The following is an 11,915-nucleotide window of genomic DNA, read 5'->3' on the forward strand; positions in this document are numbered from 1 at the left end:
TGGGGATATAAAGAAAGGTGAAAGACAGTCCACGTTCTCAAGGAGCTCACCATCTAATGGACCTCAGAGGTCATCTTCCTCAAAACCTTCTTTTTAAAGATGGGAAAATTGAAGCTTAGGTTAAATGACTTGCCCTATGTAAAAGACTAGGAGCTCACCACTTTGAAAACCAGCCCATGTTATAGGTTTTTCCAAGTCTTTGGAGTCCTTGACAATATCCTATGTAGGAGAGGAGGCAGTGTGGCATAATGGAAAGCGCAAAAAACCAGGAAGTCAGTAGACCCAGTGACTTTTAAGATGTGACTAGAGTGTCTTAACTTTTCTAGGCCTCTGAGCTTCCAGTGTTATTGAATAAGAACAACAAAAATTCTGTTTCTATATCACTTAATGGGGTGTGTGTGTGTGTGTGTAGGTAAGTACATGCATTGTGTAAATGCATATATATGTAGGCATGTACACGCATTATATATGTATGCATAGATAGATATATGTGCATACACAAGGATTAATATGTATATAGATGCATATACACATGTCTGTACACACATTTGTATATGTGTATATATCTTGAAAGGGTAACTCCAACCCCCCCAAAAAAAATCCTAAACTTATTCCAAGGGAATATGTACTCAGACTGCAGGGATCCTTAATCTTTTTGGTTATGGACCTCCTTGGCAATCTTGTAAAATCCACAGACCTCTTTTCGGAATCAAATTTTTCAGTGCATAAAATAAAATATGTAGGATTACAAGGGAAACCAATTACTACGATAGTTACCATAAAAAAACATGTTTATAGACCTCAAGTTAAGAACTGCTGACGTAGAAAATATGAGAGGCTAGAGCACTCACTAATTCTTAATCCTCAACATAGCTTGAAGGAATGGGAGACAGGTGTGGGGGCCAAGAACTAGGTGGGAGCACAAGCTCAGAGTAAGGGTCTAAGCAGGGAAGTTTTATACCCTAAAAATAGGCTTAGCTTAGAATGGGTAATTAACACCAGATGTGGTATTCCTAATCAGACCTAGATGCAGGGGGGAAATTCTAGGGATCATTCATCTATGCCAGGCTTGGGTTGGGGGAGTTTCCTTATCAGCACCAGAAACTGGATGAGGGTTTGAGTGGCCTTGAGGCAGCAAGGAAAGAGTGGCTGACAGGCTACTGCAGTTGGCCAAGAATCATATCCAATCAGGAGCTTTGATCATTAACTGCTTGACACAGGGTCAGAATGAGTCAGAAAAGTGGAAAATGTCATTGCTAATATGTTTTATGTGCATTAGGACCACCTAGCCTAAGTGATCCACATTGGCGTCTTATTATTACTATAACATCAAATAATATTTCAATATTTCAAATATTTCAAAAATCACTGTTATTACAGATATAAAGACAAAAGTGAGTCAGTCCTGCCCTCTACAATCTTACACTCTGAGGAGACGGAGTGCACATACAGGTATTTGCAAAACATGTATAATGCAAATACAAAGTGACCTGCATATGGGGGGAAGATGCCAGTAGCTTGGAGATCAAGAAGGACCTCATGAAGAAGTTGGCAACCACTACCTTGAAGTATCTTGAAAGAAACCAGAGATTCTAAAAAGTCTTAAGCTAGGAGAAAGAGAATTCCCAGCATAGATGATAGCCGCTGTGAAAGAACAATGAGAGATGATGCCACGTCACGGCCAGAAAGGAGGACAATGGGCAGCAAGACCAGAAAAACAGGTTAGGGCCAGGAAGTAAAGAGCTTTAAATATCAAAAAGAGGCATCTGATTTCAGTCTAACAGTACTAGGTAGCCACTGGAGTCTTGTGGCCAGAGAGCTTTACAGAAGATCATTTTGACAGCTGTGTGGAAGATTGATGGACATGAAGAAACTTGAGGCTGACAGAGCAATCAGGAGGTTACTGCAATAGTATAGAGTGGGTGTCTACAAAGTACAGTCTGTGGATCCCTAGGTCATGGCACAATTCCCAAAGGGCATGTGCTAAAGCATTCAGAAGGTGGGAAGATGGGGTTGACTCTCACTCTTACTGCAATAGCCAATCGTCGGGCTTGTCACTAACACAACTACACTTAGCATTCACCCCCTGCCCCCCCAACACAATATTCCAATTTCCCCTTTTCTGTCCATCAGTCCTTCAGGACAGCTAAAATGCAACCTCTATCTGGTGCCTGCAACAACAGGTGCTGGTATCACTGGGAAAATCTACAAACTCCACCCCCAACAGTATATGAATATAGAATATAATTAAATCATAAGAAATGACAAAAGGGATGACTTTAGAAAATTCTGTAAGTTATGAACTGATGCAGAGCAAAGGGAAAAGAACCAGAACAATTTATATAATTATAAGAACACTGTAAAGAAAAAAACTTTGAAAGGCTTAATAACTCTGCACCAAGCATGCACCAAGCAGAGAACCTACGATGAAGCATATTACCTACTTTATGCCAAAGAGGTAAGAGACTCAGTGAGGAAAAAGACTTACTTTTTTTGGATACAGCCATTGTGTGTGTTTGTTTTGCTTGACTATACTTATTTGTCACAAGGGTTTTTTTTTTTAAATATTCTTGGGAGGGTGATTGGAGGGATAAGAGGAGTAGCAATTGTGATGCCCCAAAAAATAAGAAAAGGAAAAAGAGAGATATTCTAACATTTTTAAACGTGTACAGAGGAGAACAGAAAAGAGTCAGAAGGAAAAAGAGACAAGCAAGAGTTTTGAAAGTAATGCTGAATTTGTTATATACTTTTAAAAAATATAAGTGCTACAGAATACAAATTCACAGTATTCTTTTGGGATTCTGCTTTTTATATGGCAATATTCATTTTTTTGTTGGGTGTTTGTTAAATTTAGGATAAAAATACTTTTTTATAAAAGGAAGTTCCTCTTCCCCGTCCAACCCATCCTTGTTCCCCAGATCACCTGATGACTACTGCAGTCACTCTGGAGTGTGGGCTCTGTACTCTAAGATGCAGTAAGAGCCTCAACTCCCTTCTGATTTTAGGTGGAAGAGAACACCTAATGAACCTAAAATATATATGTACCTAATAGCACATGTGTATAATTTATAAATAAATGTACATACTTTGGGGGAGAGTGCTCAAAAATTTACTAATAAGGGTATTCAATCAAAAACGTTTAGAGATCACTGGTCTAACGTGATAAGGACCTTAATGACAGTGAGTGGAGAGAAGGGTACATATGTGGGATGAGGAGACAGAACTCACAATAGCTGGAAAATGACTAGGTATGTATGATGAACGAAAGTGAGGAGTTGAGGATGATGCTGATGTTGTGAACCTCTGTGACTGTGAGGACACAGGTGCCCTTAAAGGTAAGGAAAGGGTAAAGAAGAAGGTAAGTTCAGAAAAAAAGCCATTTTGGAGAAAAGGTAATATTCTGTTTTGCATATGCTGGGTCAAGATGTCTAATATAGCCTAAAACAGTGAATCTAATATTGAGAATTTCAATTTTTAATATATTTTATGCATGCTTTGCTGTGAGGCCAGGCTAGGTCTACTATCATCCCTCCAAATCATATCATATACGTTAGTTGTCCACTTAGTCTGAACAGTCCTGACCAGATATTGAGGCCATAAAAAAAATCTTAGCATTGTAGAGAAACTTAGAAATCATACAGTCAAAACTCCATTTTACAGATGAGGAAACCAAGGCCCAGAGACATGTAAACTACAATATAACAGTACTTATCAGAACAATACATGAATTGCCAAACCACAAACCATGAAACTTCGCAGTATGACTCAGTTTAGCCTTGCTGGTGTTGAAAAGCAACAACCACCAGCCTATAAAATTTTCTACTAGCTTTTCTAACATTTCCCAAATTCCTATGTATCTAACGACAACAGCTTGAGAAGCTCACTGTAATTGTTAATCCAACCTATCTTGTTGCCATCTTACTTTAGAAAAGAAAAAAGTTCACAACAGTAGTATGTCCAGAACATCCAAGCTACTAAACTCCTCTGTTCAGAAGATCTTCAAGTCACAGCAGTTAGAGCTGGGGGAATTCAGATATCCTCTAGTCTAACCTCTCATTTTGTGAATGAATAATAAAACAATGGAGGTCTTAGATAGTTCAAGTGACTTGCCTAAAGTTTCACCAGTGGTGGGTAGCAGAGCGAGAATACGAACCCCAAAAGAGTTCCATTGAGTTGTGTGATATTCCCTTCATCACGGGTGGTTTATTTTCTGTTTGTACAGCATTAAGCATCCTACGACTGGACAGACAGAAATCCCACTTCCTCGAGGCAATAAGAATGCCCCTACCTATCACAATATATACATGATCCATACAGGAATAGAATTTCTGGAAATGAAAATCGGTATGAGTCTAATTTACTAGATGTTTTGGAATTAGCATGAAACTCAAATCAAAAACCCACTACTGAAAAAAAAAAAGCAAAAAATAGAAAAAAAAAAACCCACTACTATATCAACATGATACCATTGGGGCAGTGAATGAATAAAAGAGATTATTTCACTGAACTGACCAGTGCTTCACTGACTTAAACTGTCGCAACTCATTCTTAATTCTGAAATAAATTTAATCTATCCATTTTAGTGAGGAAACTACAGCCAATCAGTTGCATAATTTCAAAGAAATGATGTCATCCATACGGGTTTGGCAATATTTAACCTGGGATATTTCATCTTAGGAAGATATTTAATCTTCCTAAGAACACTTAGAAGAGGACAGTGGCAGATATCTCTATGTATTTTAAGGGCAGTTATGTGGAAAAGAGATTAGACTCATTCTCCTTGCCCCACAGGGCAATCTGCATAGAACTTAGTGGCAAATTTTTTTTGTTATGAAAGGAAAAACTTCCTAACAATTAGAACTCTCCACAAGTAGAATGGGCTGCCTCCGGAGGTCAGGGGCTTCCTTTCGTTAAAGGTCTTTAGGCAGAGCTTGGATGACCATTTGGGAATGTTTAAAAGAGATTCCTGGTCAGTGGGCTAGATGGTCTCCAAGTTTCCTCACAACCCTGCAATTCTTTAAGTTTGGACTTTGTAACCTTACCTCAAGATTATAAATAGCACAAGAAAGTCTGGAACAGGCTACTCAGTGAAAGAATTTTTTCCTCTTCTTAGCTTTTTCCTGCTGTACCTGGAGAATAACCAAGGGCATTACCCTGTAGAAAGCCAATAATAACCAAATAGTGGAAAGGATAGGAAAGAATCCTTCATTCTTTAAAAGATCAACAAGAATACCCTTCTCAGGATTTTTTAAAAATAAGAAATCTCTACAAAAACGGTTTTATTTAGACTGTCAACCAACAAACATTATGAAACCCAAATCTTCAATCACTAGCAAGGTGATTGAAATATCCTTATAAAAATTTGCTTAGCACAGAATACTGAGGTGATTGACAAACCATCTGTTTTGACATGAGTTATGATTGCTTTATTCTGCTTTTTCCTTCATCCACTCTTTCTTAAGCACTCAGGTGACTAGGAGTATGCATTTGTAAGACTATTTAGTTCAGAGATGTGACACCTGTGCCCATGGGGCTAAGATCTAGCAAACTAACCTACGTATGATAACCGGATTTGGAACTAGGGAGAAACATTAGAAATCTTCTAGTCCAACTCTTTGATTTTACACATGAAATTAGGCTCAGAGGGGTTAAGTGACTTTCCCACGGTCACACAGGGAGTAGGGAAGCAGAGCTGAACCCTGCATCTCTGGCTCCTACTCCCAAATTCTTTCTTGTATATTTTGGACCATGACAGAAGCCAGTCCCAACTGAACTAAACTGTAGAGAAAGGATTTCTACCACACATGTATTCATAGTACCATTGAAGCTGTAGGTACTTAATAAATGAGAGGCAGTGTAGTTTGGTAGGGTCCTAGGGTCACCTCTAGGTGGCACAGTGGATAGTGTGCTGGACCCAAAATCAGAAAGACGTTCAAATCTGGCCTGAGATACTAGCTGTGTGGCAAGTCACTTAACCCTGTTTGCCTCATTCCATTTATCTGAAAAATAACCTGGAGAAGGAAATAACAAATACCTCCAGTATCTTTGCCAAGAAAACCCCAAATGTGGTTTTGAAGAGTTAGACGTGACTGAAATGACCAAACAAAAAACAGACATCTCTGCCACCAAATACTTCTATGACCTTGGGCAAGTTTTTTTTAACTTTTCTGGTTCTTATTTTCCTTCTGTATAAAATGAAGGGCTTAGACAACGTTAACCTAGATCCCTAGAAGGGAACTGCTAACAGTCTAAAAGTCTGTTTCAAGATACTTTTTTGTTAATAATGATATTCATATTCTTAAAGAAAGGTAAAACTAAATGAGACTGTTTTCCTTATTGTTTTACACCTGGAAAAATGAAACATTTATGAGAAAACCTTGTGGGAGGGGTATTTTGCAATATGTACAACAGCTTCTGTTACTTCTTTAAAGTTTATAAATCACTCATCCCACAACAGTCCAGTAAGGTAGATGGTACAAGTATCATTGCCCCCATTTCACAGATGAAGACATTGAGGCTCAGAGGGGTTCAAAAGACTTCCCTGTCCAGAGTTCCTCAGCCACTAAGGCTGGAGGCCAAGCTTCAAACTCAGATTTCCTGGATCCTACTACTGTGCTCTTTCCATTGCCTCCCAATAGTGAATGTCTGAAGATAAGCGGAATTAAATTGTCATATAGTAAGTGGAAACCATATGTCTGGCATAGACAGTATACATGGACAATGAGTCGGGTCCAAGGTTGAACAGAAGGCTGACAGTGGGCTGGACTGTGGGAAATTGTAAAGCTCCTGTCCAGGGGTGGGGAATGTGCAGCCTCGAGGCCACATGTGGAACCTGAGGCAGATAGAGATTCAGTGACTTGCCCAGGATCACACAGCTAGTAAGTGTCTGAGGCTAGCTATGAACGCAAGTCCCCCTGACTCCAGGCCCAGAGCTCTATCCACGGAACTATGAGCTGTCTCATAACACTATAAGGCTTACCTACTAATCCGTATGCATCTATATTGGTGAAGAGAGCTTCCCGCACTTACCAAATTGTAGAGCCTTCATATAATATAATAGGTCACTATTATGTTATGAATTTTTTGAAGAGAGGGATAATATATTTGTCATAAAACACAACAGTCTCCAAAGATTGCAAATGAATATCATTCACAGAACAGGCCATAACAGGCCTATTACACATCACTCCTTCACTCTATGTTCCAGCCAACTGGCCAATTTGCTGTTCCCCATAAAAATCTTTCTAGGTCCCATCTCTTTGTCTTTCTCTAGACCACTCCCTCAGACACTTAACTAGATGTGTGACCTTAGACAAGTCACTTACCCCTCTTTTCCTCATTTGTAAAACGAGCCAGAGAAGGAAATGGTAAATCACTCTTGCATCTTTGCCAAGAAATCCTCCCACCCCCACCAAAAAAGGGGATCACAAAGAGCCAGACACAACTGAAATGACTGAACAACAATAGACCATTCTCTATGCAAAGGCTACAATCCTTCCTCACCTCCCTAACATGAAATCCCTGGCTCCCTTTACTGCTCAGCTCAGGGACCAACCATCTCTTACAGGAAACCTATCCTGATTCCCCAATTGCCAGCACCTCCCCCAGAAGTTACTTTTTAGCTTCTTTGCATCTTGTTTTTGTATTTAATTTTCTGCATACATATTAAGTTCTATATACATATTGTCTACACACTGCCTTCTTACAGGCAAAGGGCACTGTTTTTGTCTTAAATGACTTAGACACAGGTGTTTAGTGTTTGCCAAATTGAATCAAACACAAAACAAATAAAGCATTATGGAGAAGGAAATAAAAGATATCCTCAAAGGCAGGGGAGATCAAAAAATGGGCTGGCCACACAGATCTTAATGGTGAGGAACAATCAACTTTTCCTCTCAGTCTTAAAAGTAGTCCAGGAAGGCCCTCAGCACACTGGGTAGACCCCCTTGCAACTAACTAACCTGGGAAGGTGTGAACAAGAGTTGCAAAGAATGGGAAGGAACTCTCCACTATACAGGGAATAGTCAGTCACGTCATGAGAAGATGGATTCAGCTGGGTATTTGAATATACAGGAAATGCAACAGAAAGGAAGGTAAGTCAGTCCCAGTTCTGCAATGACATCTACTAAATTTAAAAAAGCAAAGGAAAATCTCCAACATATTGGATAGTGATCCACAGGAGAACATAACCAAGTCGTACAGGAAAAGAGAGCATGGACAGGGGTGCAATCTGCACTGTTGGAGAGAATATTCATATAGACCAGACAACAGATTCATTGAAGCATTAAATTACACCTCCTCCAGCTTATAGCACAATGCACGGTTTCGACATCCCTGTATTAATTCAGATTTATGTGTATGTGATTGGTCTGCCAAATCTGCATTCCAACTTTAACTTTTACTTGGTATATATTTACATGTGTAGATGTTTCCTCAGAAATAATGTGAGCTCTTTAAGGAAAAGGACTGTTTCAATTTTGTCTTTGTACCCCAATGTTAGCCCAGTGTCTAGAATACAATAGGTGCTTACTAAATGCTTCATTATGTTAGCCCATGTTCCTCAAACTGTGCTTGAAGGAAAAGTTTGAGAATCACCGATGTAGGCAATATAATTCAGTTCAGCAACTACCTGATTGTCAGTTCATAGTTAACCATCTGACAGAATAACCAGTACCTGTTTCTCAGTTCTCCAGCAGAAAAATAAATAAATAAATAAATAAATAAAAGTGATTAGTGGAAGACAAGGGATTTCATACTGCTGAACACAAATGGCGGTACAAAGTACTGTCAACCTGCAGAATGTTTTATGAATATTTTAAATTATTTTTCCTAAGAGAGAAGAAACAATGATTAAAGTACTGACCAAATTGCAATTCTATAAGCAACTGAACTGTGGCGAATAGTTACTGAAATTTTTCAAGTGGCCTTTTCAACTAATTTTTAAAAATCTTAAAGTCCTGAACCTCCTCCCCTCCTCCTTTTGATAATGTTACGGACCTTTTGAGGCTGTTGTAAGTTGAGCTTCCCCCAGAACTTCTGAAAGGCTGCCGCTTGGGAGCTCCGAAAAATTTCAAAGGCTATAAAAAAAAAAAACCTCTCGACTAAGGCAGAGGAGGACTAGTGGGTTACACCAATGTGGGATCTGTTTCTGCTGCACTGTCATGGTCTATAGCTGCCGCCCTTAGCCTTTTAGGACTCTCTCTAGGCCCTCCCTTGGGCGGGGCGGGTCACAGCCTCTGCACTTCACTTGAAACCCCGAAATCCGGCACTAAAGCCAAGCCGCTGCGGGCGGGCAGAAAAATGCTAACCTCTGGAAGCTGGGGTAAAAGGGGCGGACACCGAGCTAATAAGAGGGAGTCGGTTCCTGAGCCAAGTCCACAAGGTTGGAAGTGGCCCCTTCTGGGGCTGGGAATCAGGAACAACAGAGTCCTCTAGGATGCAGGGGCCCCATCATCATCAATCAACGTGACAGGGAAAGGAACTGAACCCTATCATCGGACCGAGGCTCCGACCTGCCGGGCTCCGGGATCGTCCGATGGGCAGAAGCTTCCAGCCAGCCCTAACCTAGCAACTGACCGGGAAGCTTCGGCCTCTCACTTGTCGGACATGTGCGCTTAAACAAGTGTTCACACCCGTGCAACGTAGCTCCTGAGATGGTATACACACTCGGTACAGACACAAATGTACAGTCAGCCATCAAACATTTATGAAGGGCTTACTATGTGCCAGGCGCTATGCTAAGTGCTAGGGAAAGGCAAAAACACAGTGGGTCCCTACCCTCAAAGAGCTCATATCTCAATGGGGGAGAAAACATACAAGTAACTATAATCATACAAGAGTTATGCACAGTAGATGAAAGGTAGTATCAGAAGGAATGCAGTAGCACAGGCACAAAGAGGTGAGTCTCTGAAACACCGCCCCCTGAATCCCGGCTCCTTGACCCCTCCCTCACTAAAGGTGTTCCCTCCACCCCCGCGTGCCTGCGCACACTAGGCCAATCTCACGCGCGGCTAAGGCATCCCAAGCTCCCAGGACCTTTGCACGCAGCAATGGGAATAATACCTCGCAGTCTCTTCCCAGGGATGCAAAGGGCCAGAGACTTGTTCTCCTACCCCACTGCCCTGTACCAAGCCCTGCGGTTCTTCTCGCCACCTTCCTGCGTCCCTCTCCAAGCCCTCTTTTGTATCCGCAGGAAAAATAACCCAGATTTCTGGTTCTCACATTCTTTTTGTTACCCCACTTCCCACCCCTCCAACCCCGCCCCCTCGAGGAAAAGGCAGAAAGGCTTAAGAAGGGACAGAAGAAAGCGAGCCGGAGCCGGGAGTAGCATCCGGCCCCTTTAAAGAGGCAGCTACCCGGCTCCGGAGCTGCCCTGCTGACAACCCCCTCTCGGCGCCTAAGCCCAGGGGAGCAGGGGGGTGGGGTCTCGCGCTGCTGCTGCCCCTTACCTTGCACTGCCCTCGCTGCAGGTCGAGAGGTCTGGGCTGGGGGTGTGTGGGACAGAAGGAGAGCCTCGGCCCTGGACTGGCACCAGCGCAGCACCAGGGCAGGACTTCCGAGCAGAGAGGAGGAGGAGGACACGGAGGGGGAGGGCCCAGGCTTTGTGTCTGCCTCCAGCCCTCCCTTTACAAGTGCATTGGCGTCCCACAGGAGCTGAGGCTCCGAGCCCCGACAGGGGATTGGGAGCGGGGGGGTGATGGTAAGAGGTGGTGGGGAAAGCGCCTGCGCGGCGCTAGGACTCCCCCCCACACACACACACCCCCATCTCCTTCTCCGCCCCCCTTCCCCTCCTCACAGTCCCCACTCGTCCCTTCCTTGCCGAAGTGGAAAGCCACAGGGAGGAGGAACTGGGATCAGAAAGTTTATCTAATACCAGAGTCAACTTGGCTTCAAAATTCACATCACGCATTGGCGCCGCGCTTCTCCCAGAGGGTGGGCTAGACAAGCATTTCAATTCAGTTAGACAAATATTTATTAATGTTTGCAAGGTCCAGTGCTAGCCCTTCTTTGGAACCCCCCCCCCTTCCCGTTTTATCACTTGAAAAACTAAACACGAACATGCACATCCTTCTGGCAAACAAACAACCTTGAGAGCTTTCTGGAACTTGAAGGGAAGGTACAGAAAGGGCAAGTTATTCTTGGAACTGCTTGGGATCCCAGTATAGCTCTTGTCAATGTCCTGTCTTTGTTCTGGGTTCGCTTTTTTTTTTTTTAAAGATGCTGCATCCTCTAGGGATAGGGAAAGGGTCACGTTTCTAGGATTGTTGTTTTGCTTCGTCATGATTAAGGGATAGCTGCTTCTACCCTAGATCTGTTTCCCCAGCAAACCTCAGCCGTGCCAGACACACGCTTCGCTGAAAAAGTCAAAGAAAACTTTAACCTGTTTTCTCGGGCTGTGAGAGAAACCTTTGAAATTTCCATTTTATGGATCGTAGAAATACGAGGAAGCAATAAGCAATTGGACCAGAACATTATCAGGAAATAGTAAACACCTTTTGGAATCCAGGGCTATTCACCGAGATTCAACTCTGTTTTTCTTGTCCTCAATGCCTTTTAGGAATTGGAAATATTCTAGTTAGTTACTGTAGGATTCAGTATCTCAAAGGTGCGTGAAAAGATATTCTTCCATTCTGAAAGATACAGCCTGGAAGCCCACACTAAAGCAGAAAGAAAAATTAAAAAAATATATGTATATATATTTCTTTCTCTTACAAGTTATCTTCTAGATTCAAATCTCTAATCATAAAAAAAAGATGAAGGTGTAGAAAATGAAGATTTTACTGCAGTTTTCTTCATGCTTGTTTTCCTCCACTTCTAAAGCCAGCAGGTGACTTCATTCCATTTAACTTGCTCAGAAGCAAAGGCTGTACTTCCGGTTTTCCCCATTACCCCCCACCCCCCACCCCACTCTCCTT

General features: G+C 42.0%; 1 protein-coding gene across 1 annotated transcript in view; it reads right to left on the reverse strand.

The window, feature by feature from the left end:
* RIN2 (Ras and Rab interactor 2) overlaps positions 1–10,657 on the reverse strand; it is a 231,602-nt gene extending 220,945 nt beyond the window's left edge. The window contains 1 exon segment of the mRNA XM_020986767.2: positions 10,449–10,657. The gene's annotated coding sequence lies outside the window, so the exon portion shown is untranslated.
* Between the last annotated feature and the right edge of the window lie 1,258 nt (positions 10,658–11,915).

The sequence above is a fragment of the Phascolarctos cinereus genome, unplaced genomic scaffold (assembly GCF_003287225.1).
Source record: "Phascolarctos cinereus isolate Bilbo 61053 unplaced genomic scaffold, phaCin_HiC Scaffold_2;HRSCAF=192, whole genome shotgun sequence".
In the NCBI taxonomy this organism is placed as follows: domain Eukaryota; kingdom Metazoa; phylum Chordata; class Mammalia; order Diprotodontia; family Phascolarctidae; genus Phascolarctos; species Phascolarctos cinereus.